Consider the following 27,942-nt stretch of genomic DNA (forward strand, 5'->3'; position numbering starts at 1 on the left):
GGCATGAAAACATATGCTTTCTTTATACATTTAAGAGGAATCCCATGGCAGTTTGAGAACAGCTGATGGATTCAAAAGAAGTCTGGCTTCATTATATGATCTCAAATGACAGCGGATGAGCTTAGGTTCAAGCATCCAATCACACCAGCTGCATCCAGAATGACCGTGGACAAACGCACCACCTTGCTTGAAGCGAATCGAACGCTTGTACGTGCGCAAAGGGCTTTATATGTCGCCCTAAAGTCTTACCTGAGCAGAGGAGGCAGAGCTGGTTGGGCGGAGTTAGGTGGAGCCTGCTGGTCAGTTGAGAGCTGAAAACTAACTGGAACTAAACTGCAGTTTCTGATGCAAAGCCTGGGACTGTGTCTCGGATGTCTGAGCGTCTATTCACGTCTATCAGGCTGCAGGATCAGTCACCATTCCCTACAGGGAAACAAAGGGAGACAAAGAGAACATTAACATCACTTTCAAAGCGTTCTTTGCCCTCCTGCTACACATTAAATACAAAACAGGCAATATTATTTTCCTGACCGGATTTTTGATCAGACTAAATCAATACCGGCTGGGTAATAATGAGTTTCCATTACCAATTATTCACTAAATGGTTTCCAAAGGAAACGTATCACCATCATTAAATAACTTCACTGATCCGCGTGCACAGAATAACATACAAACTGACAAAATAAATTAGGTGTGAGGAAAAGGAAATTGGGAAATACATATTAACTTCTACCAATAGCTCCCTTTACGGGCTCTTAGACTGAGTGGACAGAGAAACATCAATGCTAGAACAGCCTCTTTCACCTTGATCCTCACTTGAGTTAAAGTCTGTAAAACTCTAAATCATGTGGTCCTGTAAATGACTGTGCTTGTGATTTTCTGCACTATCCCTCCTACTTCCTCTCTGTCGGGCTCTCTCCTTCTCTTAAGAACAACACCCTTGCTATTTATACATTGACATCCCGTCAGCATGGCAACCATTCTTTGTTTACCCACATGAGACACCAGTTTGAGGCCTGTGTCCTCTTTAAAAAAAAAAAAACTAAAAAAAAAAACAGCCATTTAGAGCTATTTGAGTAACTTTCATGTACTTGCCACACTTTGATTAAATACCTCTTTCTGTGGAGCCAAACAGAGCTTTTTTTGTTGGTTTTCTCATTGTGTTGCCAGCAGCTAAACTGAGAATATATGCCTGAATACATGTTGATCTATGTTGTTTTATAAATGCTCTTATGGAAACTGACAATCTAACGATATTACTAACACATTACAGGGTCTCGCAATGTCTAAAACAAAGAGTGAACTGCCACTAATCTACTCGCATACAATGAACTGCATGTCGTTCAAGAACGATAATTGTTTGTTTTTTTTCCCCATATAGACCTTGTGGAGCAAAAGAATAAAATAAATCTTCCAACTGTGCAAAGTACTTAATCCTAAAACTACTAAAGTGGCACCCCACCATAACCTGGAGCAAAATACGCTTGTATCATGTATCACCTAGGCATGAATCTAACTTGAGGCATGTTCATGTAAAGGAGTGAGGTAATCTCTCCCGGGCAAATAAAACATTATATAGCCCTTCATTTGATGCACAAGCACATAGAAATGCACTCGGAGCACCAATTCAGTGCGCTCTTATCATTTTCAGTTACCCTTGAGGCTGTTACCACGGTGACACTGACATATCCCAGTTCAGAGGACAGAGATGAGCATCAAGTTGCAGCCTGAAATGGTAAATGGACAGCAGCTAAACTGTGCTTTTAGCCATTCAAAAGGATTTACGTAGTTTTTGCTGCATCTACACACACACACACACACACACACACTAACAAACTGCCAAGGGCATTTCAGCATGTGAAGGAGCCAGAGATTCAAACTGCAAACCCTGCAAACGGTGAACTCTCCACTGTGTTAACTGAACATCAGCCGTCCAAACAACACATCGCCTTAGCAATAGACAGTCATGTCTGTTGATCGTGTGATCAGCGGGCCCTGAAGACAGAAACCAACTAAAGCATACTCTTTTGTATTAAGTTGATACAAACTTCTACAAGCATACACAAGCACGTATATCACACAAAACACCCGGTACGCACGTGTCTATGTGGTGAGTTGAGTCACGTACACACTTACAAAGCCACAAGGAAAATAATTTGTCCCAAGATAAAAAAAATAGTGACAATACAGCTTTACCAAAGGCATGCTGATGCTTACTGATAGTACATCTTTGATGTCACAGCCAAGTTGATTAACACAAAATCAGATCATCATTTTCTTCATAACTCTTGACTTGTGATGCTGCCTATCTTTACTTTTTATCTACTAAAAGCAGCCATAGTATGTGCTGCTTTAAACATGCCTGACATTTTCCACACGCTGCATTTTGATAACCAATAATATAACACTATAATAATATAACAACTAGTGTGTGCTGTAGATCCGTGCTGATCAGAGAATGACAGGACATCCTGTAATCTGGTGCTGTTTTCAATTTACTGTATTTAGGATATACGTTGAATTTTCAAATGGGGGAAGAAAAAAAATACACGAAAATCTGAATCTAAATCAGAAAGCCAGACTTTCAAAACATTTGACTCAAATGGTAGAGCTAAAGAAGAAAAAGAAAATTAAATGATAAACTCTGAAAAGAAAATCGTTTAACAAGATTGCAAAAATGATCAGACGTTCAATGCCATGTTTTTGCATTTTATGGCTTTCTATACTCAATGCTGATTGAAGGACAGACTCCAACCAGCACCAAAAACTGTTGGCTCTACCGGCACAGTGGCTTGTTTTTATTGTATCCTCCGTCTGTTTTGTAAAAGTATAGCTACAGGTTAATTAGCATCGTAAATACTTCTTACCTTGAGTCAAAGACACTACTGAACGTCACCTACAACCCTAAGTGTGAAAAGTTTGTGACACAGCCAAGAACAGGCTCCTCATTGTGTGAGGAAGATGTGGCCTAAAGCATTAACAATTACCTCTCATTGTTAACTGCATCTGTGTTAACCGCTTCAACCAAAGAGGGAAAGGAATACTTTTCGAGCAAGAAAAAAAAATACAAAACAGACATTTAATCCCGTTACATCTCTCTGTCCTCTTCTTTTTATTTGTACTGGGGGCATCGTATCCTCTTTTGACCTATCTCATAAATCAATATTTATCTCGGGTCCAGTTGAGGGGTCAAATCAATATGGAGCAGAGCTTTCACCTGGATTCACCTTGCCCATCTGTTTCACGGAAAAGGTTGGCCCAAATATTGTGAAAGTTTTACACAAAAAGACAGCTTTGTAAATACATACTTGCAACTGCAGGTTTCTACTCCAACATAGCAGCCTCGGACTAAGTTCCCTGTCTGTTGCATGAGGAACTCAATACTCACAGCCCCTGTTTGTGTGTGTGTGTGTGTGTGTGTGTGTGTGTGTGTGTGTGTGTGTGTGTGTGTGTGTGTGTGTGTGTGCACTGCCCCTTTCATTCTGCCTCTCTATTGGTCTTCTGGCTCCTGTTCTCCTGTCACACACAGTGGTAGACACACTTGCATGCACCCACATACACACACATTCAAGCACAAATGTCAAAAGCGGACAGAGAGGCAAGGGTGACACTGACGTGTGTGTGTGTGTGTGAGTGTGTGTGTGTGTGTGTGTGTGTGAATGTAGGACTATCCATGTGAGGGCCAATTTTAGCTTTAGACCCTGGAAGTAAGGACATTCTGGGAAAATAAGGCTATTAAGACCAGTCATTATTCCAAGGCTAGTGATCAAAAGACTATTCAAGACTTGGTTTAAAGGTTGTGGTCAGATGTTGGTCACATTAAGGTTGGTGTAAAGAATGAGGTCAGGTTTTAATTAAGTTTTGAGGGTAAAGGCTTAGCAAAGGATGCTAAATGCTTTAATTAAATGAGAGTCTTCTCAAACATAAACCATATGAGGACAAGTAGTCCACAGCCCGCTCTTGAAATTGATGAGAAACATCATTTCTGGGGTTACAGTTCGGAGTCAGTGGTTAGGGGTGAGATGAGTTTATGGTTACGGTTCAGGTTGTGACACGTGTTGGATACGGTTGCATTTAGGAACTGAGCTGGATCGTACACAATGAATAGGGGTTAATCAGATGAGTGGACACTTCTCAATTCTAAGATCCTTTACAAAGAAGACAGCTTGCAACCTACTCAAAATTATAGTTTAAGATCGTTGATTGGTGATTTTCGGGCCTGAGTAGAACAATACAGACATTCAGTTGCAGGACTACACTCTGGCCTGACTAGTTCATGTCTCTGTCCATGAAAACATCCACACTGCCTCCAGACAAAGAGGGAACACCACTTCACTCTCGGTACTCAGAAAACTTTATATGATGTTTCATAACAAAATTATATGCATTTTTCTGATCATTATTTCATGCGATTTGCACTTTGGTTTTCACACTTTTACTTGCTTTTTGCTCTATCCGACTGAGCTTATTGAATTTTTTTTTTTTCTTTTTTGCAAGACTAGGAAGGCACTCCATGCTAAACTAACAGCACATTTGACCTGATAGGCATGTCCTCGTTTGTGTTGCCATTGTAACATTTTTTTATCATTGCTGATAAAAATAAAAGGTTAACAAAAAAAAGAAGAAGAAGAATAAATATTTAGATAAATAAATCAATGAAATGCACTAAAAGCAACAGGCCACAAAAGGGAATTCTGCAACTGACCATAACTTGACAATTCTGAAAATTCACAGCAACAAACAAGCAGTTTTTTGGGAGTTTAAATGAGAGTTGATTACCAATGTGTGAAAAGAGAGCAGCGTTACAGGAGAGACTGCAGGTTCTGTGGTCACTACTGCATATAATGAGACATAAGAGCTGGCCAGAAATAGCCTGCTTAGTTGAACAATTTGGGGTCTTGAAAAAGTAATGTGCCAGTGCAGTATCTCCTCTGTTCAGCACCGGGTTACTTAGTCACAACATTCATACACAAACTGACAGAGAACAGGAGATACACATGTGTAATCTGTCACAGGGAAAGAAACATGAACTACCTTTTGGTTATGCAACTCACTCACTCAGTACTATCACTGCAGGTCAAAGTGCAACATTTTAAAGCTGCTTAAATGTGCTCCTCCGTACGTAATGATCAAGCTTTTTCCTGCCGATGACCACAAACACATCACCACTGCCATTCATACAAGATAGTGTTGCACTTAAGAATTCGTAATTCTCAAGCACAACCTTAGCAGAGTACGGTAGACTCGTGTAGAGAGACGGTGTAGAGAGATGGATCAAGATAAAGAACACACATGCCAGCCCACACACACACACACATAGTATTGGGACATCATCAGAAACTTGCTGTCTTGGAATAATGTTCCAAAGGTTTATGTCAAAAGTGTGTGCTCTCATTAAACTAAGGATCAGGATCAGCTTACATTAAACAATGAGCTGTTTAATGCCATGAGATGAAAATATCAACTAGATTAGTCATCATAGTTAGGTTTGCATTTTAAAAAAAGGCCTCTATGCTTAGCTTTAAGTACAGAGAAAAATCTATGAACAAGTGCATATCATATTTCAGTGCTGGTGCTATCCACACCCAGACAAGAACATTTACAAGCACTGCATCCTTTGTCCATATTTTTAAAACAACATCTTGTGCTATTTGGGTTTTCCCTTTTCTTTCAGTCCGTTTTCTTTTTTGAGAATGTTTGCAAAGCTGAAAAACCCAAAGTCCCAATGAAAAACAGAAGACGCTGCTCTTGAACTGTCTGACACCACGTTTTCTGTCTGAGGTCCATGTTTTGAGGTGTGACTTCTCCATTAAAAACACCTTGAAACAGTGCATTCTACTCAGCGTAGTTTAGTAAACCACTGGTGCAGTTTCTGCTGATTTTTCTACCGAAAAAAGCAAAGAGTACATGAATGAATTCAGACATAAAAGAATGCTAATTAGAACTGAGATGTAGCCACAAACATGAACCGTTACCAGCAGTACAACAAGGCTTGCTATTGCCAAGATTTTTATGTACATTTCAGAATAACTTAAAAAATAAGATTAATGCTGCAGTATCAGTGACTTTGGTCATCACCTTTATGAACTAAAGCTTTACCTAACAGCAGGGTTATAAATGGGGCAACTTATTAAGGCTAGTTAGCTTATGAATATCAAGGACAGACTACTCTGTTATTGATACTAGTAGCAATATAACCCTTAGCCTTACATAGAACACCACGGTGAATGAAATAAGGTAATTTGTGACTTGCACTTAACTGAATGCACAGATCATTTTGAAAAGTGGAGATTAATCAGCAAGGCACAACAACAGGAACATGCAGCAACACAGTAATGTGCAACATCATCGAATGGAAAAACAAGTTTTAATTTAGAGGATCATTAGTACTGCTATAAAGATCCAATAGGAGTGCTTTACAAAAGATCAAATCTGACAATGAAAAAAAGCTGCCATTTTCAACAGTTTTATCCTTCATTACGACACCAGGAAACACATTTGCTCATGCCTGCATAGTTGCAGCTTTTGCACATTTTAAATAAAAGAATGAGCAGCTGTCCCAACCTGTGCCAGTTTTGACCAAAAAACTAGTTTCTAGACAAAAAGTTTAACATTAGAGGAGAACTGCTTTTTTTGCTAACACATTATGTAACACATTCAAGCACATCCTCGAAGCAAAATTATGAAGCCGTAGATTTCTTTAATACTGGTCTTTGTTGTTTAATAAGATTTAATCAAATCCGAAATCCTTCCTCTCCTCCGATCATTTTTCCATCATACACTTACACCCTCTCCACTCATATAAGCATTCCCCATGGTAACATCACAACATAACAGCTTCACAAAGTCTCGTGAAAGAGACGTGAGCGAAGGTGGCTGAAATACAGAGAAGAACACACACACACACACACACACACACACACACACACACACACACAGCATGACACATCCTGCATAAAAAAAAGAGAAAAAAAACTACTACTCCTCTACAAGAGCCACATATCTGTGAACATACATGTGTGTAAATAAGTTTGAGAGATTTCACTCACGTTGAACATCACAGCACAAGCCACCTGAGGGAATTACTCAGCATTCCTCAGTGGTGCCACGTTGGCACAGGGAGCCTGAAGACACAGAAGGATCCCAACACCAAAAAAGGGGGAATATGATGGGAGAAGGGCCTGCAGGGATCGCACACAAACTTTCTCCCACTTACACTTTGGAAACATTCAGTTCCATTCAAAAGCCTTATTGTATATGCTCTACCCACAAATGTATAGCATCATCCGCCGGCTTTAATCATTTCCCAACATACACATGATTGTGAAAAGTTGCTGTCTTTGTCCAGCTTAAATTACATCTCCTTCTTTGAAACATTCTTTCACAAACACCCAAAATAAACGTCATAAGCACTATGCTCCAATCACACTGATTGATGAGAATTTAAAAAAAAAGGTCAAAAATAGAAAAAGCATAAAACAAAACATAAAAGGATAGTAAACAGTCCTAATGGGACAGGCGTGTTTTCAAGGCACAACCTGACAGGGAAGGAGACAACAGGATATAATGGCTGGATTACAGACCTTATGGACATTATTAAAGGTAGGGCATACCAGCTGTTGCTGTAAGAGCCGGTTTCATGACACCTCATCAAGTCCTTGGCACAAACTTTTAGTCCCACTCACATCCATACTCAGTCCTGTCACAGTGTGCTCAGTGACACTGATCAATGATCTTCTCTGTGTTGCTTTTGACTGTGAGAGGAGAGCTTTTCCTCTTTTATTTTTTAATTGCTTTAAAACAAAGCTCAAGATACAGTTGAGGAGAGAATTCTTTTTTCTTTTATTCAACCAGAAAAACAAACCTCCTGAGAATTCAAATCTCTTACGAGTGTCTTGTCCAAGACAAGCAGCCACTCATCAGCACTTATTACGCAACGGTACACATCTAATTTACACACCACAATACCCATTTGTTTTGTATTGTATGGATAAGCTACATAAAAACATCATAAGAGGTAACCATCAGTCATCATTCTCTGCAATCCGTGGCATCTTGTGGATAAGTAAAGTTTAAGTTACTCTTAAAGAAAGATGAGACTGAGCTGTTACAGCCATACACTACAGACCATCATGCAGAACCACACTAAATACATTCTATTTGCATTAGTTCACTTTTTGGAGTATCTATCTACAGAAACTCGGTCAAGAGCAGCTGTTGGCTGAAGTATTAACTTTCAAGAGGAAAATGCAAATCTCTAACTGTAAAGGCATGAAGACTCTGCCTTCGGTCTCTCAGGCTAACAATGGTAGTTTGTTTTTTTTTTTGCACGCTGATGACTGATTTTATGTCATTTTTGAACGGAGGGAAGAAGAGCCTTAAAGACAAGTCAATATTACAAATGAGATTTTAAAAAAAAAGGTTTTATAATTTTGCGTTGATTAAATAAATGATTCAAAGTGCACCCCAGAGGAGTGTGTACGTGTGATGTTGTGATGACTCTCCCACAGAGAAACCCTGAGGTGGTCGGGGGAAGCTGTGCGGCTGGATGAACATGAATTATTTTTGTTTTAAACCAACAACTTGATTGACATTGTCATAGTAAAGAAAAAAAAAATAATGTTTACAGTTGAATATCCTTCTCTGGGCTGAGTAAGTCAACTTTGAGAAGATAAAAAGTTATTATGGGGTTCACAGCATGACCTTAGGAAGTCACCAGCATACGTCAGGAAGCACCGTGGCTGTGGCAGCTTCCTGCTGGCAGCACAGGTGCTCGCATGCACACGCTTACCACACACACCATACAGACACACCGATGCACAAACTCTTGGCCAGAACACTGCGGATACCCCCTCCCGACCCACCTGAAAAACAGAACCACACACAGAAAGATGCACACATGGGAGGAACAGGTGCTCACACTGCCCCACCAGCTGTCCCGCAAAGTGACCAAGACAGAGAGGACAAAGCAGCAGAGAGACTACAAGATGCAGAACTGAGCACACTGACAGGTGTGTGTGTGTATGTGTGTGTCAGCGTATCAGGCCATGGCTCACTTCCCACATTCTGTGTTGCCCTTAACCCAAATAAGGTCCGGTTATCTTTGTTCAACCTTGACTGCTAGTGCCGTGTGTATTATTTATTATGCATATGAGTCTTAGTGGTTTTTTTGTATAGCCCTGAATTACCTCTGTAAAAAAAAGTCAATGCAGAATTCAGGAGATGCTCATTTACATATGGTAACTCAAAAGGCTCAGTGGAAACGACATAAAACTACGATCTCCCTTGTAGGTTTAAATGGATGGGTGGAACTCAAATTACTAGAATTGCACTGGTTGATTCCTGTGAATTTATGTTATATCATTGTCAAGCCCTGTCAGCCACATGACATATCATAAAAAAAGCTGCTCCCTCTCACTCCAACAAAGCCTGACAATAAGTTATATAACAGGTCACAGGTCCAGGACTGTATACACGGCGAGGCCACACCCTGCCCGGCTGTTAACATTCCATAGTGAGCTACACTGACAATACTCAATAGACACACAAACTACTGTCATAAAAATTAGCAGAAACTATACATAAAAACAAATGTTTTTCGAAATGAAACAAACCGGCCAGTGAGTGGTTTCAAATGAGACACTGTAACTGCAAACAAACTGCATCATGTAAGGTGCAGTCTCTGTCCTTAACTTCTCTTTCACTGTGCATACTGTTATGGCAAGGTCACACCTTCCTGTGTGCAGGGACTAAAGAGTGTTCTATCATTAAAGCAGCACTAAATACAACTTGCAGAACTTGGAGCCCCCTACAGGTTGATAATGCAACTGCAAGGCTGGTGTAACCCCCCCCCACCCCCCCAAAAAAACTGTTGAAACTGGCTTTTTGTTGAAAAACAACTTTTACACGAGCAAAGAAGAGAGGTTTTCCCAATAATGCAGCTGGCTTTTTTTATACCACATAAACGTGTGTAACAAAATAAAATGCTGTATGTTTATTTTGTGAAGCCCTCGCCAGTGAATAAAGGCTAATCTGAGATTTACTCTAGTTTGACCAACCCCAACACCTCTTCTGCCATGATGTCACATGAAAGCACAAATAAAAACACACAAAAAAGAACTAAGCTGATTAGTTTTATTGCTAGAAAGATCTGGTGTGCGACATAGTGTTGTAAAGTGATACATTTCTTACGTGGGAGATTGTAACCGCCAGTCAAAAGTTCCAAACCTAGACGTTTGCACACTTCACTAACATGTAGGTATAGCCAGCCCTGCAGCCACGTCACACACACTAAAGAAGCTGGGATTGCAACACACACACACAGAGGGAGGCTGACTTTGGTCTCTGGTTCGAACACACTCACTCCACTACATTTTTTGCAAAGCAAATTACCGTTTCTTGCTATTTTAATGTTAAAATATTTCATGTTCCACCCTGAAAATAAATCAGGATTTTTTTCCATCTTATTCACAGTTTATAATGCAAATAACAGCCTATGAGACTAAAAAAAAAATATAAACAAAAGGGAGGCCAATAGAAGCTTGTTGCCCTTTCCACATAGAGCCTCTTATTGTGTTCATGTCAAGTACAGCTTGTCAAGGCAGCTTGTTGGACTGGGCATTAGTCACTGGGATGGGCATTGCGGGGCTACGGACAACTACGAGGTCATACTGAGATTACATTGTTGGAGGGACCTCTAAATGCAATGTGCATTCACTCACACTCACGTTCTCAAACAGAGACTGTAGTTCGACGATGTTGGCCACTAATTAGAACATTTTAAGTCCAATTTAAAATGTACATTTCCAAATTCAGATTATGTATAAAGCGGGCACTTTATGTCATCTTAACAACATTAAATAACAGAAGTTGCTGCCAACAAGGTAGCTGCATAGCCAGAGGTTGGAATGAGGACGGTGACTCTTAATGTAATATTAATGTTATGACTAATCGTGTCTCCTATGTCAAAAAAAGATGCGTGCATTAGTAAGCACTTATACATCTGAAGAGACGCAGGGTAATCTAAGGTCAGGGAGTTCTAAGAGCAGTCCCTTTGATACATACTGTACCCAAGCCTTTTTCTCACGCTCTGCATAAAAGTACTGTGCACACACACACCAACTGATATGCACACAGGAGAGCCCCCGAGTGTCTATACATGATTAAAAGACTGAAAGTGGGGCAGGCACACAGTTGTTGCTCTGAGAAATTACTGCAACTCCTTTCAGCCCACCTCAAAATACACACACACTTTAAATGTATAAAGAGTCGCATGGGTAAATGCACACAACCACACTACCACAACCTACATAGCATTGGTTCAAAAAGTGAGTGATTCCACCGAATGAAGCAACAGCCAACCACTTCCTACTTCTGACCAGACAAATGATGACTTCTTTTTTTCCTTTCATTCAATCCCCCCGCCACAGACACTCACACAAACAAATCTTGTGTTCTCCCTGCTGTGCATTATACAGAATGGTGGACGCGATTATCGTATTACAGCGTTCTGAACAGTCAAAATATTAGACAGTAAGCCCACCGCCATCATCTCAGTTCACAAGCTGCACAGAGATACTCTCATTATGTCATCTTTGGGAGTTGAACCTGCTTTCATTGTATATAGTATTCAAGAATAGCTTACACAAAGCTTTTCAGTGGAGCACAAATCAAAGGATGAATCTAAAGGATTAAAAATATCCAGGAGAATTCAACAGCATCATCAAGTGAAATCAGTAGTGATATTGCTTCTCTTGCCGTTGGTGCATGATTGCAGAATGCAGCTTGCTGGTATGTTATTTGAAAACATAACAGCTTTGTATCAGTGAAACATTCTGCCGCAGTACTTGCATTGCACATCTTTGGAACTTTTTATCTGCAACATTGTGATATGACCTTTGCATTGGATTTGTGACCTCTCAACATTTCCAAGAAAACAACACAATTTTGTGAAGGCTGTAAAAAAAAAAAAAGCTTTGTGGAATCTCAGATGCCAGTTTGCTTTTGGAGTGCTCTAAACAGCAGACATACTTTCATGAAGTTTTACAGATACTGATCTGTTTCAAGAGTCAGTAATTAAACCGATTCATATTTTTTTTTGGCACAGAGCCATTCAATTACCTTTGCATCATTTCCTGGAATCCACCACAAAACTTAAGTTAATTTTCACCCACACACCTCTTAAAGGATGGACAGACACATTTAGGGCAGATTCAGCTCAATCTGAGTCATGCGCAAATGTTGAGACTGGAAATCTTCCATGAATCATAGCACCTCGGTCTGCGAGACAAGGTCGCAGTAGCTTGGGTTTCATGGATCAACATGGAGAACTTACACTGGATTTGCAAGATTTTCCAAATTATAAATTCCATGTGAGCAAAACCATATGCAAGATCTCCTGCAATTGTTTTGTCTGTTTTGCGATTCCTTTCACATTTAGAGAAAAACAGTTTCACAGCTTCAGCAGATTTGTCTTATGACACACAAAGAGGTAAAAAGGGGTCATACAAACCATACATGGTGGAGGTGAAGGATCTGTACAACGCCTCGTCAAATCTCCTCTTTTCCAGCTTGTGGACTTACAAGCAGAGAAACGTATAAACGAGTGCAAGACACAAGCTTACTACTTTTACGAGGCATTATGAAACTGTGCCTCAGTTTTAAAAGATTAGAGGTAAACAACAACAATATAAACCCCACAAATCTCTTATCCAAAGCTGTAGCAGAAAGGACTGAGTAGCGTCGCTATTGGTGGACTCTAATCATGTGCTGCTCTTGGCAAACACACTAAGAACGGGGGAAAAACCCTTACAAAAAGTTCAAATAGAAACCTGTAAATCCAGCAGCCTCTTAGCAGCCTTGTGCAAGTTTTCTGAGAATTAGATCACAGGCTGGGAGAGGGGACATGGGTTTCTCAGTTGTGATTTGGCGAAATAAAGGAACAATTTTGCAACCCAAATCTTTGAACTTGTGGATGTCTCCAGTTTCAGATTGATCATTCAGCCGAAAAATGGGTGCTTCTGTTTCAACATCCTCACCACAGAACAAACAGAAAAAAGTCGATGCAATGCCACAAATCGATCCCAGGAGAAGCTTTTGTGAAATACAGATAGTCTGTGGGTCATGCTGATAAAGCCTAGACTTGCTGCAGGTCAGCAGATAGGAAGTCAAACATAAACACTCTGGCACACATTCAAGCAGACACACATTTAAAATGCTTGTCACTGCCTGCACTTTTACAAACAAGCGTGTGCAGCAAACGAAAGTGTCACAAATTTCTGTATTTCCAGTACATTCAGTTCTAACTAACGGTAAAAGGCTGCAGGGCTTTCACCGAGGCCATGTGACACTAAGCAGTATTTCACAAGTCCTTACGCCTTTGTCTTCAGTATCCCTGACATCTGTATTCGCACCACCGTCAATATATTGACCTCACCAAGACAACCAAATATAAACACAAGCAGTCAGCACTAATAACCGAGCTGCATGACAGCATTAGCTGACACATACTTTGTAACCTCAGTGACCGATGCCACCACACACGTTAAAACGCACTGCCCACCTCTAAAACAAATGCACGCCTCATGCTCATGCACAACATATTCTATGTTGCATGGTTACTTGCATAACAAGTTTGCATTTCGTGCAATCCAGAGCAATGAATACCTGCCGTCACATGTTCGCGATACAAACAAAGAGGAGGGAGCCTGTTAGGAAACCACAGCTGTATAACAGGAAGAGGAATCTGGTGGTAATCAGTCTTTATTTCTAAATAATGCTCGCTGGCTGAAAGTGGGAGTTCTTGAATATCTCTTTAGAAAACATGATGACCAGCACTGCAAAGTTCAAACTGGTCCATCGTGGCTCTCATTCATAAAGAGTTTAATCCACTGAGAGAGTATATGCAGATGTTAGCTGTTGTCCGATGTCACAGCGGGTAGAAGTGCACTCACAGGGTTAAGGGTCGCTCCGTACAAGGGAAAATGTCATGGAGGTCAGGTTTATCCGAGCATATGTCAAAGTCTATGGCGTATGTGTGGATTCGTATAGACAGTGTGTTGAGCCCAACAAACCTGACTTTCTCTTCTCTTGCCTGATCTCATGTCCATAAAGTTAGAATCAGTTCAACAGGCCAGTCTTGCTTATCCGCATTAGGTAACTTTAGCATTCTCAAGATTAAGAAAACTAATTTTCTACAACGTTGGACAGGGAACTCAGAAATAAATAGCAGAGATGACCCAAAAGCTTTCCAGCCTTGCCACAGACATTCAATTCAATGTTCAACTGATTTTTTTCTTTTTATCATCTATGCATAAAAACCTGTAAAAAAAAAACAAATAGAGATCCAGTTTTTATTCTTTATGCATGAACATTCAAAGTAACAAGTTATTCTCAGAATAGGTCATTTAATCTCACTGCAACACAACTCTCACACTGTGTTATCTGCTCGGACACCGGGGCATTACACTGTGATAGCTTTTTGGCCTCTACACTGGAAAGATTGGGAAAAAGTCAAGCTTCTGGCAACAGTCTATTGCAAGGAATAAGTTGAAATTCACAGAATATCCCCTAAGGGTTCAGAACACAAAACAGGGTCGCCCTTGTAAAACACCTTCTAAGTTATATTGAGGTCTAGTTAACACATAAACTTGATATTTGTTACTGAGGATGGCTCAGCCTGCTTTATCTTGATATCAATTGCTTGTCAGCTGGATACAGTACAATTGGTAAATAAGTTATGTTTGCAACATGAATGATGGCTGTTGTGACAACTGTATTTTGTTCACATTGGATGTCCTGAAACAACATTAATTAAGCACATTTGAACTCATAACAAACTCATCCTTGACCCAAATGCAAACACAAATTCTCTTGCGCGCACAAGTTCTTTTGGTTAAGTAAAGCTGAATGGCATCCGTGAACTGCTTCCCTCACCCTGACCCTCTGTGCAATGGTCTCCCTTTGGGTAGTGTGTCCTGTCAGGTTGCAAGTGCACTGAGCAATCCATCAAAAGCAATCCTGTTGGAAGTAGCGTGGGGGACAAAAGAGCTAATGGCGCTTCATGTAGTATTAAAACAGAGTTGTCTGGGTTATAGCTTCAAGAACTAAAGCATCTATGCACTCAAAAATAATCTGTTAGTGGACTTTGAAGCTAACTGAAGGTGAAAGTCTGGCAGAAGGTGGAGAGTTCCACTGTCATTTCTTTTTAGCTTAGTGGTTAACACTGCTCATAATGCACAGACAGACTTAGAATGAGTTCATTCAGAGTCTCCCTACTGTTTAAAAGCCCATACTGATGCTGTGTTACGCCGCTTCTGATCAGGTAGTAAGAACAACAAATGGGGAAAAGCGACAGGATGTCTTTTTTGCACCAGTATTGTGCAAGAGGGTGTATGAAAAGAACAAGAGGAAATATCTGGGAACAGAAGGACTGTTAACAGACGTTTATCTAACAGGCTCTTTATCACATTAATCGTCTTGTAGAGCAGTGATTCCAATCCTGGGGGTAAAGATCCACTACGGGGTCGTGAGGTCTTGGTGTCTCCACTTGATTGTGGAGAGAAAAAAAAAAGTATGATAACTTAAAAAAATTATATTTTAAAAACAGGAATACCTATTTTAAACTATGGACCAGTTTATCCATTACACTGCTCATATCAGTGGAATTATTTACCCCGAAAAAGATTTAATTGAGTATATCTATGAGAGTCAAAGTGTGCACGCTCGTGTTTTTCTTAATGGACAAAGAAAAACAGCAAGCTGATTGCTCTTTGTGGTGGTTACTCAAAAAAGGTACTGTAGAGAAAATGAAGTTGACGTCACACCATGTTAAATTATGTAAGGTTTAGTTTGTGTTCGAGCCCTGCTTGCAAAGATCTTCTTTATATGCACACACTGCCTGAGTAACCAAACGTCTGACATATCTGCTTACTGCATTCAATAATGTAAAATACTTTAAAGCATAGGGTTAATCATCCATATCAAGATGAACTTTTGTTTACTTTAGGAGACTGGAGGACAGACCGCGCATATTTTATACGGTGTCTACATATCATTTAATTTTTGGGACCGTTTCATTTTAATGTTACCAACTGTTATCCTTTTATGAGTTACCCAAGCAGATCTTGAGCTTCTCAGCTTATCATTATAGGATACTTACTTATCTTGTGTTAATGATGATGATTCCAAAGCCACACAATGCATGAACTATGACTTACTGAGATCCAGCATCTGCTTAGTTAAAAACTTCCCATAAGAACAATTAAGGCTGCTGAACTCGTTTTAAAAAACAGAGTTATTTTCATCTGATGATGATGCCTTGTAATTTCCCATTAGGCTCGACTTTCTTCGCCTTACACAGGTACTTCCCATGGGTAAGCCCCTACGGATGGGTGTGTACAAAGCAGCGCTGCACCAAATGTGTGTCTGTGTTGTATGTATGTGCAAATATTTACTGTGAGTGTCTCTATTATGTGCTCCTTAAGTAAATCCTATGTGCAGGATTGATATGGCTTGCATTTTCCCAGAAAGCAACATTTTCCCAGACAACCCAACAAGTGAAATTGTAGCATAAATTAGATTTTAGATTAAGGTGAAAAAAAACAAAAAACACGACATTATAACATCACATCAATAAAAGGTACCTCTCTGACTATTATGAGAGGGGAATAGAACCTCTTAATAATGTCTCTGCGGCGCTGTGCAAAACATTTGTCAGAATTGAATTTTATAAGTATGAGCTGCTATAAATGTCCTGCACTGTGCTTTTGTTGTCACACTCGCAGCAGGAATGACAACTCGCCCGTATAATTTACAACTGCAATTAGGCAACCCTCCTCCACCGCAAATGCCAACAACAATAACTTCTAAGGGGCTTTTTTGTGCTCTAGCAATAGCATCAGCCCAGTGGAGTAACTTTGTGGAGACACCTTATCAAAAATTCAGGTGTAATGTGATGAAATGAAACAGAGAAAGCTACTCTCTCCAAAGAAGTTCAGAACTGCTAATGGACTCATAGGAATCACAAATAGGGAAGGACCATCCTTGCTCACTAGGTTTTATCTCTAGAGTAGTGTTTTAGCGCAATTCCTTGACTTTCATAGCCAAATGTGACCCTGTTCCAATGTCATGAGCTTCCTACATAGCTAGTTAAAAGGCCAGAAGTAAAAGCCGGTCAGCCGGAAAGACGCGTGTCCAGAAAACTCAACAGCGAGTTCGCCTGCAGCCAAGCATAGAGCCAAATGTGCAGCCCGATGAGGCTGATCAACGTACAGTCAAGCAAGTCATCCAGTAAGAAAGGTGAGCGAGCCAAGCCACAACGACCAAGCAGACAAGACAGACTGCCTGTCGGTGAAACCCAGTGATCCAGTCATCCATCCACTTGCTCTTTTCAAACCCCACCGCAGCTATGTAACAAAGGAAATAGTTTCAGCCTGAGAGAAACTGTCTGACATATTGCTTATGGTTTAGTTGCATAAGCATGCACTGACCTGCCATCCAATACTCTCCCATGTACCATGAGTGGGGTGAACCTTTGTTCCTATATCCCAATGTATGTTAGAACGAGGATGGAGCACAGCATGTCTTGGACAGTCTGGAATTCAAGCCGTGACACCGAGTGCCACATCACAACCGTCAGTGAAATATGATGCTTCAGTGTACATTGCACTGAGCCTGGCCATACTGCCATGTAATGTGTTTTGACATCAACCTAAGGAGTAAACGGTAGTAATGGAAAGCAAGGTTTAGCCAAGAACAACACTGGCGATGGGTGGGTTTTGGTATTCCAGGGATTGTTTCTATCACTGGCCATTTTCCTGTTATTGAATTCCTCCTGCTGAATGCATATCCTCCTGGCTCAGACTTAAGTCATTGTTGGTACCCACACACACGTACCTTGCTCCCAACAATTGAGGTGGAAACACCACTTCAAACAGGTGAAGAGTAACTTTTAACTAAAAATGCATGTTTCTTAAAGGTTCAACATAGCATTTCACTTGCAGCCACAGCTCGTGACCTCACACTAAATGGGACCAGGGTTACTGTACAGAATGAAAGCAAGTAATTACATGTCTGACGATATGAAGTGTATTCAGACAAAAACCACCTTTAAAAAAAAAAGAAAAGACTTGGTGTAACTGAATACATAACATTTCTTCTGACTGAAAGAAAGAATGCTGTTACGTCATCTGTCGGGCACACACTTTGTGAAAGTAATGGCCAAACGATAGACTTGGTTTATCAATGTGTACGATTCCTACCCAGACGATACCAATAAATGTGATGTTAATCCTCAGATAAAATAAACAGTTACATTTGCGCGCTGATGTACGAACATGACCCCAATTTCTGGCATTTTTCTTTCATTTCCTCTCCTTATCGCAACATATCTGGCTGTGTCCCAGGTTGTCAGCTTATCCCCGTCTCAAGCCTAAAGCTCAGTGGGGAAGAGAGGAGTCTGCAGGAGCTGTCAGCCTGCCACTCAGTGTCACCTACCCTCTCCTCTGTAATCCTCTACAGGGTTAGGAGAGAAGAGAAGATACAAGAAGAGACGAGTCTGTAGCGACAGACATGTCCATGAGAAAAAACTAGAGGGATGAGTAGAAATAGTATTAAGTAAAGAGACAACGAGAGCAAAGACTGAGGAGCGAAACTAGGTTGCAATCTTCTCCAATAGTGATGTGGCTTTGCCATTGAGCAAGCAACAGCTGATAGAGTTTATGCACTGGAAAAAAGGGCGATGGGAGCAAAAACCTTTATCAATGTTGTTTTGGTCAATACCGCGATCCCAATTATCTAACAGAATTACTCATTTACCAGTGCCAGTGTTCTCCTGTCTGGGAACACTAAAAAGAGCGTTCAAATAGAGTTCATGTTTTCAGTCAACAGTGAACTGAGCAAGAATCTTCCCAACTGCGGAGTCAGCACCTTTTTTGTTCTGAGAGTGAGCAGGTGCCTTAAAGTGGATGCACTGCACATTGTGCGAGGCAAACAACAGATGTTGGCAAGTCAGACAGCACAGCTGCCGACGTCACGGCCAGTGAGAATGTGGAGCAGTTTACGAATTTATCAGTACAGATACTAAATGAAAAATCTCCATTTTCTTGTGTAATTTATGCCCACCACGTCTGCAAGAAAACTCAACAGAACAGCCACCACATGTGCAGACAATTCGAACAAGCCCCTTGAAACGAAGCCTGCAGTCAGCCTTGGAAAAGCTTGGCCTGTGGCTCATGATGGCAAGAAAATATCATCAAACCATGAAGGGAAGGTAAAACCGTGAACAAAAACAGTGGCAAAGTTGTGGAAAAGGTCAAAGAAAAGGGATGCACTGGAGAAATGGGTTGGAATGACAATATCATTCTAACAGAATTATATGTTAATTTCACAAACCATGAAAGCCAGTTAAAAATCTAATTGGATAAATCACCTGGTGTCAGACCTTTTAACACAGACAAAATAACTTCAACTGAATTTCTTACAAAGAGGGAAGTGTTATCAGTTCATAAGGTTTCCTTTTACTTATCTTAGCTTTCAAAAGGAAAATGCCCCCCAAAAAAAACCTCCTTCTCAGCTAGGCTTTGCTTGGAATATGATCAAATATGAATCACGGACCAGAGATCACAGGGGGAGCATGCTGAATTCACTCTTTCATGAGGTCTAAAAAGAGGTATCGCATTTGATGTATAGCTCAGGCACAGTAATGATCTTTCTAGAGAGTTAATGAGACAGCTCAGAGGATCATACGGGTTCGATAAATTGCCGAGATGAAAACTGATGAAGAAGTTTAAATTTGTAACCTGAGTGCGTATTATACCTGCACTGTTACACAATGCCACGGTTGAGTCCATATTAGCCTTTTACAGCGACTTGCCTGGCACATTGACCGCTGTATATCATGTCGGCTACACTGGCAGCCATTACAGAGCCACAGCCAAAACATGGCTGAACTAAGTCCCAAAGCCAGCTTCCCTTTTTCACATGGTTATTGAGCCATGCAGCAGCTTATCGACCCGACAGTGTAACAAAAGTTTGAGGGTCGGCTTTAGGCCATTCTTCTCTTTTATTTCCATCCTTCTCAGACGCTGGGACTGCAGAAGATTGACGTTGATTAATTTGCATCTTCCAAATAAAGATGAACAAGTTCTCAAAGACAGCAAACTTTTTCATGCCCTCGAACGACCAAACGCACACAACATTCAACACGTGCTACAAACTGGTGCACGTACAGAGTTCAATTTCTTCACAGAAGGATGACGAACGCCAAACAAGTGCAGCTGTCAAATTCTTTTTATTCATATCGAGAAATACCTGTCATTGCATAACTGGACAATAAGCAATAGAAAAAGCACGATAACACATGGTGGAATGTTCTTTAACAGAAAATACAAAAAAGCTCTCATTGATCCCCTTTAAAGGCTGAACACTGCGTGAGTGTGTCCTTTCTCTTGTGTGCAAGCATGTGTAATCGGTGCACTCATGAATAGAGGAGGATGAAAGGAAAAGCTGAAAAGGTCTGAGCACACTGCATGGTTCAACGAGACAGCTCAATCTCTTGATCTGCCCCCATCCCCACCCACTGCTCCACACATTTTCACAACCATTTTTCCTCACACTTTTTTTTTCATCCCACATCCATCTCTCTCACTTAGCTTTTTTTTTTTTCTTTTTGTCTCTTCATTATTTTTTTTTTTTTTTTAGCTCAGCTCACTCTGTCCCATACTTCCCTGTATAGTTTTTTTTTTTTGCACCACTCCTTTTTCAGACAACACCACTGCCTTTCTCCCAGTAGCTTCTGGTATAAAAGGAGCTGACTGTAGTGACAGACGTCTGGCAGAAACGAGAGTTGACACTATTTTCATTGATAAACGATATCAAGAGAACAAACCTTTCATTTGTGTGTAACTTGTTTGAGTGGGTATTCCTGGCCACCTCATTGGTTTATTGATATTGTCCTCTCTGAAGGTGTCAGTTTCAACAGCTTGAAGACAGGGCAAGCCGTAAAAAGAATTGACAGGATGAATGTTTACAAAAAACACAAAGTGTACATCCAAGAGGTTTTGTGTGAATGCTTTCATATTTCGAGAGGAGTCAGTGAATGCAACACCTCTTTTTGCAGTGTCAAATACTTGTCAAATACTCTCCGTGAGCAAATAATAAAAGTCAGGATTGGCGTTCCAGCTAATTTCTCTACAGATACAGAGTCACAAACCTGCCATATACCGGTTTCATGCAGTGGACCATCTGAACGACCCTCCCACCCATAGCTGTCCGCACTTGAGTACGGAGCCAATTCTGTCACTTGCTCATTCAGTCGTGAAATCTCAACCCTGTCATTACCTGAAAATTCACACGCACACACATGCAGGCACACAATGATCTTCTCTTCCCTTACTCAAACTACACATTCCTGTGGCAAAGAAGACACTCGAGCAAGATCTGGCAGACGCGTGTATTCATGTGTGTTTGTCTGTGTGCTCGCATGGCTCTGACAAATGAGCCAAGCTCAGTTAAATGGCTTGTGATTAGGACACATTGGCTTCTAATTGCCTCTCATTACCATTTGAAAGTGAGTGGCGGCTGGAATCAAAGGCTATGGTGGGAGCGGAGAAGTGCATTTGTGTGAGCGTGCGTGTGCACGCGTGTGTGGGGCAGGTGGGTGGATGGATGGAGCAGCACGCCAGAATCACAGTGGCACGATCGCACAATAGAGCACTACATTTTGGTCTTGTCAGTCATGCTTGCCTGCAGCTTGAAGAAAAATACAGAACCTGATGCTCCTATGGACCTAATCAAAAACCTTTGCTGTTCCAGCCTGAGACTCACTGAAACTCAAACTGTTGCCGACTACAACTACCCCCGAGACTGCCATGTAAATCTGCAGCTTTTTTTCTAACTTCGTCCTTTGCACAGAAAAAAAAATATATATACACTCAGCACCTGGTTAATCCTCATTTCATTACCTAAAGCCATAAATGCACTACCTTGTCAAATCCATCTTCACTTCCTACGCTTTGTATTATAACATCGCCCCTTTGGTTATTGACTTCCAACTCTTAAAATTTCCTGTCATAACTTATCAAACTCCATCCTGAAAGAACAAGTGCCGATTTGAGCTATTGCTGCAGCCCAACCACAAATGAGCTGTTATAAGGGCTTTCAGAGGGTTCTCAGGACTGGGGAGTTCTCCTTCAAGGGTGCTTCTGTCTGGAGGTTTTTAGACTTCAGGCTTGATATTTACATGGCTGACTTTTCACCGTTTCTGCGCTAGTATGTTCAAGCAATCAGTACACTTATTTTATTTGGACCAGTCACTGTACAGTTCACAGCTGGTTCCCATCTTTCAGGAGAAAGCTCCTACTCTAACAAAGGATCTAAAAACAGACCCTGTAAAAGTAGTTGGATAACAGTCAGCTATGTTTTCTGCACTGCTGACATAAAAAAAATACAAAAAAAAAAAAACCACAGAAGCAGCACTTCCTCTAATAGGTATAGGAACTATGAAAAGGTTCCTGCGGTCCAAAAGAACCTAAAGTACCAAAACTACCTGAGTGCCGATGACTTCTTTCCAACTCTTCTCATTCTGACCAATGCCTTTTATCATTTACTTCCTCAGCATTGTTATACCTAAGAGCATCGTCTTTTAAAGACATGACACTCAGCATATTTTTGCAACCGTCATCACAACTCTTTGTTACACATTTGCTGTGTCACTGTTACACCAACAGCTGAGTCGAGCTACAGTTACAGCTCGGCTTTGTCATTTAACTGGACCGCCGCTCTTGTAAATAGTTTACATGCCTGGGAGCAGAAAAGGTCATTGACATAAGTTTATGCAACATCATGAAGATACTCTACTGATTCTAGCTCGCTGTGTGAGATCATCGTACATGTATGTACAACTGGATTCACTGCACAAACGTTTGTCAGCTGATGCTGTGGTTAAAAATCAGGATTTTATTAGAACAGAGTGGCAGTGTGGAAATGCTTTAAATGAGTTGACATGTAGTCTTAATGGGCTGCTTTTCAATCACAATTTCTGACACATTTAGCCATAAAAAAGGTGGAACTTTGGACCATGTTCCGAGCTGCTTGGCCAATTTAATTTAAGTGTATACTTGCAGAGGGATTCGATCCCCAACTGCGTTATCTGGGTCCAGCTTTGAGACGCTCTGTTCAGCACAAGTTTGGTCGGCCTGGCATGTTTACATACAATTTAAAAGTCTGGTTTTGGTCAGACTAACATAGTAATTAGTTGTTTTTTGTCCCAAGTATCCTGTCAATGTGCCAACTGTGAACTGGACAAGGCAAAATCTATAGGAAGAAAACGGGATGAAATAAACTCTTCTTATAGGTTGTTGAATCTTATGTTGAACAGCAACATTACATTATGTCATTATGACACCAGGATATACAGAACCTAACTCTGCTAAACAACTCTAAGCTACATGTAAAGTTGTGGTGTTGTGATGTGGTTGATAAGCCACAGAAAAATAGCTTTTGTTAATGAAAAATCACTGGGATCAAAGCTGATTCACAAGGCCCACGAATAAAACGAACCCGAATTAAATTACCATCCAGCATTTTCACGGAAAACTGAAAAAATATGCTAAACAACGTATTAAGACTTTACGATATAATTAAAGGTCATAAAAATGTGCTCAAAGGATTGAGCTCAAACAACCAAACAATTGAATGATTTACTCCCACTCTCTTACAAGTGTGTCTTCAAACTCGCAAACAGGCAGATATGCATGTTGCGAAGGTAATGACGCATCATAAAACCTAAATATAAAATGATAAGAATAACATAATAACCAATGGAGGCCAGTCCAATAGACTGTAAAGGCCTTTCACCATTTCCTAACACACAGTGAATGATGCAGGATAATAAAGGCAGCGGGAGCAAAGAAAAAAAAAAGCACATCATCTATTAGCAACAATTGTGAAATTAATTATCATGCGTGATAGGAACATTGTCCTGGCACGCACTAAGCTTTGAAAGAATTCAAATGACATTTTCAAACTTTGAAGTTCAGCCCAGGTTTTTGTCACACCGTGTACCATCAGCCTGGTTAAGTTTGGTTTCGCACTGAAATTGTGCACAAAACAACTACATGACGTTCCAAAGTTCTGTTATCACCTGAAAAAGGCAACGAGTAGCCCGTTGAACCAATGGAGCAGAATTAACAGATGACTTGTTGAAATGTTGGTGGAAAAAAATAATAAACAGCACCAAAAGTTAAATTCAGATAAAAAAATTTTTGGAGGGGTTGACTTAATTATGCCGTCAAGAAAAAAAAAAACTTTGTCTCCTCCACCCTCCATGTGCTAACACATCTCTGAAGATAGCCTGCTGAGCTACCAGCATTTGTTCCAGGAAAGAAATGTCGACGTTGAGGTGTGACAACACTTAAAAGCAGGTCCGGCTGTCCCTGGTAAATATTCGGTTATTGGCATAATAATGAGCTAACAATATCAAAATAGTGAGTACAGAGCTACATGTAACAATTCAAAATCTGGGTGCATCAGCATTTTTATGGTGTTATAACTGTCACTAAGGCTCTTTTTAAAACCCGTTATTTACTGCTTAAATGAAGTCTCCATGACATGTTTAAATGAAGTCACACGGACACAAGAAATTATTCTATTGCAATAGACGCCCTTAAACGAGCTGAACACTTAAAAAGTGTACACGTGCATCGAGGGCAGAAGTGAAGCTTTTGGCGTTCAACGACTACTTTGGTGCGTCCACTTTGTCTCATTTGTATGCCATATTAAATTCATAACGAGAGTAAAAGCACAGGCTGCCACTTGGGACGCATAGCCAACCCTGTTCCGAGGTGTAAACAGAGTAAAAATAGCTTGCTATCGCAGGCTTCCCTACAGTCCCGTTATATAATGGTCCAGCTCGGATGAATGACATCACGGGTAGTCCTGCAATCACAAACCGTATGTCCTTTACAACCAGCTGGTAATGTAAAACACTGTGTAGCGCCGTATTACATATGCAGCAATAAACGTGCGTAAACAGCTGTCGAAACACGCAGAACATGTTAACGTCGTTTCCGCAAAGAAAAAAAGTGGACATATTAAGTGGACTATGGTTAGTTGTTCTTTGTCTCTTTTCGTGTGGAGAAAGCACTTCCGCGATGGTGAAACGTAGATAAAAAAAAATGTAATGCCTGCCTTTGACATTCCTTGTCAGTAAGAAAAGAGTTCAAAAGAAGACGTGTGTGGCTTAAAGCAACGCCGTTCGGTGGCGTTTGACCATGTTTAACGCTTAGAAACAGTCTGCAAACAAAATGTTTGAACCGAGGTCGAGTGGCGCAGTTAGTGGAAGTACAGCGCCTGCCCGATATCAACTCGGCCGGCGGACGCGCTCCTTACTCGGTCACATTCCAGCCAAACCTCCGCTCCGTTTCCTACCACTTAAACAATACTTTGCATTTACGCTCCGAAATGACAAGTATACACACCCGTGCCCCGCGTGCCTCCGTGCTGTTTGGTCACTTAAAAAATAGGTCAGAGTGCGAAGTAATCATTTTCCAAGGCTTTGGAGTAAACCAGAGCTTCAGCGCCACCCTTCCCAGTTCTTCCAGCCATTTTATCTACCAAGCTCCAAAAGAGAAAAGTGACACGGCGAAAGCAGTGACAGCCTGGTGAAACCAGCTCTCAGGAAACAGTTTTGGGCGACTTACTGTGGGGTGTAACGGGCTGCTGAGTTTGTGTCTCTCCTTGTTGCCAGGGCTCCCCTGCTCTGCTCCGGCGCTGACGGTGGAAAGCGTCTCCCCTCCTAATGATGTCTGCAGCGCACAGCTAATACCTCTCTGCCCCCACCTTCAGAGAGAGACAGAGGGAGAGGTTCAAAAATGGAGCAGTTTGCGAGCTACTCATGCAAAAATATGACAGCGCTCGGAGCGGAGCGAACTGCCACAAAATCACAAGAGAAGTTCACTGACAGCACCGAGGCGTGGGAATACACAGCACATACGCCAATGTTTGATGAAATCTGTCTGGATAGGCTGGGCTGTATTCCTTATAGCAAAATGTATGTTCGACATCATATGTTTGGGGTTATTGTTAAATTTGCCTGCACGTTTAACCCTTGACTTCTCTTAAAGGTTACGAGGTCGTGGCAGGCGTTTGAGGCTCAAGGTTTCAGAGAAAATCTGCTCAGCTGAAAGCAGTGACTGACAGTCAGCTGACAGTGACAGACTGGAAATCTCAGCTGCCAACTGTTCTCACACATGGAGCCACAAAAACAAGGGGGATGTAAATGAAATGAACTTATTTCTGTACAATTCAACTGGCTCATTTTGAAAAAAATATTTTCCTGACATTGTAGTGCATGACAGTAAAGAACCATTGAACCCTTTTTTTTTTTTTTTTACATATCTTGACCTTTTTGACTTCTCCTAGATTTCCAATATGACAGCAGATGCCTTTGCTTCTTCCTCAGAGGAGAGTGCAACCTGACACTGCCCACGAGCCGCAGAGTGCACGCGGCCGCAGAGTGACGGACGATCAGGGATGTATCCCACTCCCTGCCAGTCACTCAATAAGTGGCCTATTGTCCTGCACTCCATTGTGTCCTTGTCACGTGTGTGACAAACAAAGAGACCGAGAGGTAGGCTGCCCTGTGTTCCAGCGGGCTGGCATTAAATTCATGGCCTGGATGTATAGAAATGAAGGTGAATGGGTTGTGACATTTAAGTGAAAGAGAGAGAGTCATTTCATAACCATTTACTGTGCAGGCAACGTACAACCTCACTGTCAAAAAAGTAGGGACGTTGTATAAACAATTTGCAAATTCAACAAAACAAATGTTTTATCTACAATAGAACATAGAGAACATAGCAAAGGCTGAAAGTGAGATGTTGTAGCATTTCACGAAGGAGCTCGGCTCATCTTTAATTTAATGGGAGCCACACCTCTCAGAAAGGTTAGGACAGCAGCAACGAAACTCCTGCAAAAGTAAGCGCTCCTAAAAAGAAACAACTGGAGGAATATGTCACCACTAATTAGGCTGTTTGGCAGCAGGTCAGTAACCCGACTGGGTATAAAAAAGAACGCCTTAGAGAGGCTGTAAAATAATGTTCCTCAATCTAAGATTGCAATGACATCAACTACAATACAACATATCATCAAAAGATTCAGTGAATCTTGGAGATATCTCTAAAAATTTATAGTGGATGTCTGTGATCTTCAAGCCCTCAGGCAGAACTACTATAAAACAGGCAGGATGCTGTCATGGAACTTCACTTCATTGACTCAAGAACACTTCCTGAAATCACTGTCTATTAAACACAGTTCATCCGCACATGCATGCAGGTCAAAGCTTCGTCATGCAAAGAAGAAGTCATATGTGAACAAGAATTGCTGCCATCTACTCTTAGTCAGAGCTCATTTAAAATAGACTGAGGCAAAGTGGGAAACTGTTCTGTGATCAGATGAATTGTAATTTGGAATTCTTTTTGAAAATTGTAGATGGCGCATCCTCCAGACTAAAGAGAGAGACCATCTGACTTGTTACCAGTATCAGTTCAAAAGCCTGCATCTCTGATGGCATGGGGGTGCATTAGTGCCTGATCAGCTGGCAACTTGCTCACATGCAAAGAGACCCCCGATGCTGAAAGGTATACTGTTCCAGAGCAACATATGTTCTCGTTCAGATGACGTCTTTTTTCGGGGAAGGCCTTGTATATTTCAGCAGGACAATGAGGAAAAAAACGCATACTGCATCGTTTATAGTGGAAGAGTCATACTGGACTGGCCTGCCAAAAAAACAGACTTTCCCCGACTGAGAACAGTCGGTGAAGCATGATGACACACGAAATATAAGCAAGAGGACCCAGGACTACTGAGCAGCTACAATCCAACATAGGATAAGAATGGGAAAACATTCCCCTACAAAAGGTCGAGCAGCTGGTCTCCTCATGG

At 41.0% G+C, this 27,942-nt stretch overlaps 1 protein-coding gene across 3 annotated transcripts in view; it reads right to left on the reverse strand.

Moving 5' to 3' along the window:
- Positions 1-25,919, reverse strand: part of atxn1a (ataxin 1a) — a 92,111-nt gene extending 66,192 nt beyond the window's left edge. For 2 of the 3 annotated variants that reach the window (XM_072370708.1, XM_072370706.1), the window contains exons 1-2: positions 25,701-25,919; positions 250-423 (exon numbers count right to left, since the gene is read on the reverse strand). The gene's annotated coding sequence lies outside the window, so the exon portion shown is untranslated. Of the gene's footprint in view, positions 1-249; positions 424-25,478; positions 25,610-25,700 lie in introns of those variants that run through there. The other variant, XM_072370707.1, reaches the window with a different exon arrangement.
- Between the last annotated feature and the right edge of the window lie 2,023 nt (positions 25,920-27,942).

This window comes from Leuresthes tenuis, unplaced genomic scaffold (genome assembly GCF_036924035.1).
Source record: "Leuresthes tenuis unplaced genomic scaffold, fLeuTen1.0.hap1 SCAF_18, whole genome shotgun sequence".
Lineage (NCBI taxonomy): Eukaryota > Metazoa > Chordata > Actinopteri > Atheriniformes > Atherinopsidae > Leuresthes > Leuresthes tenuis.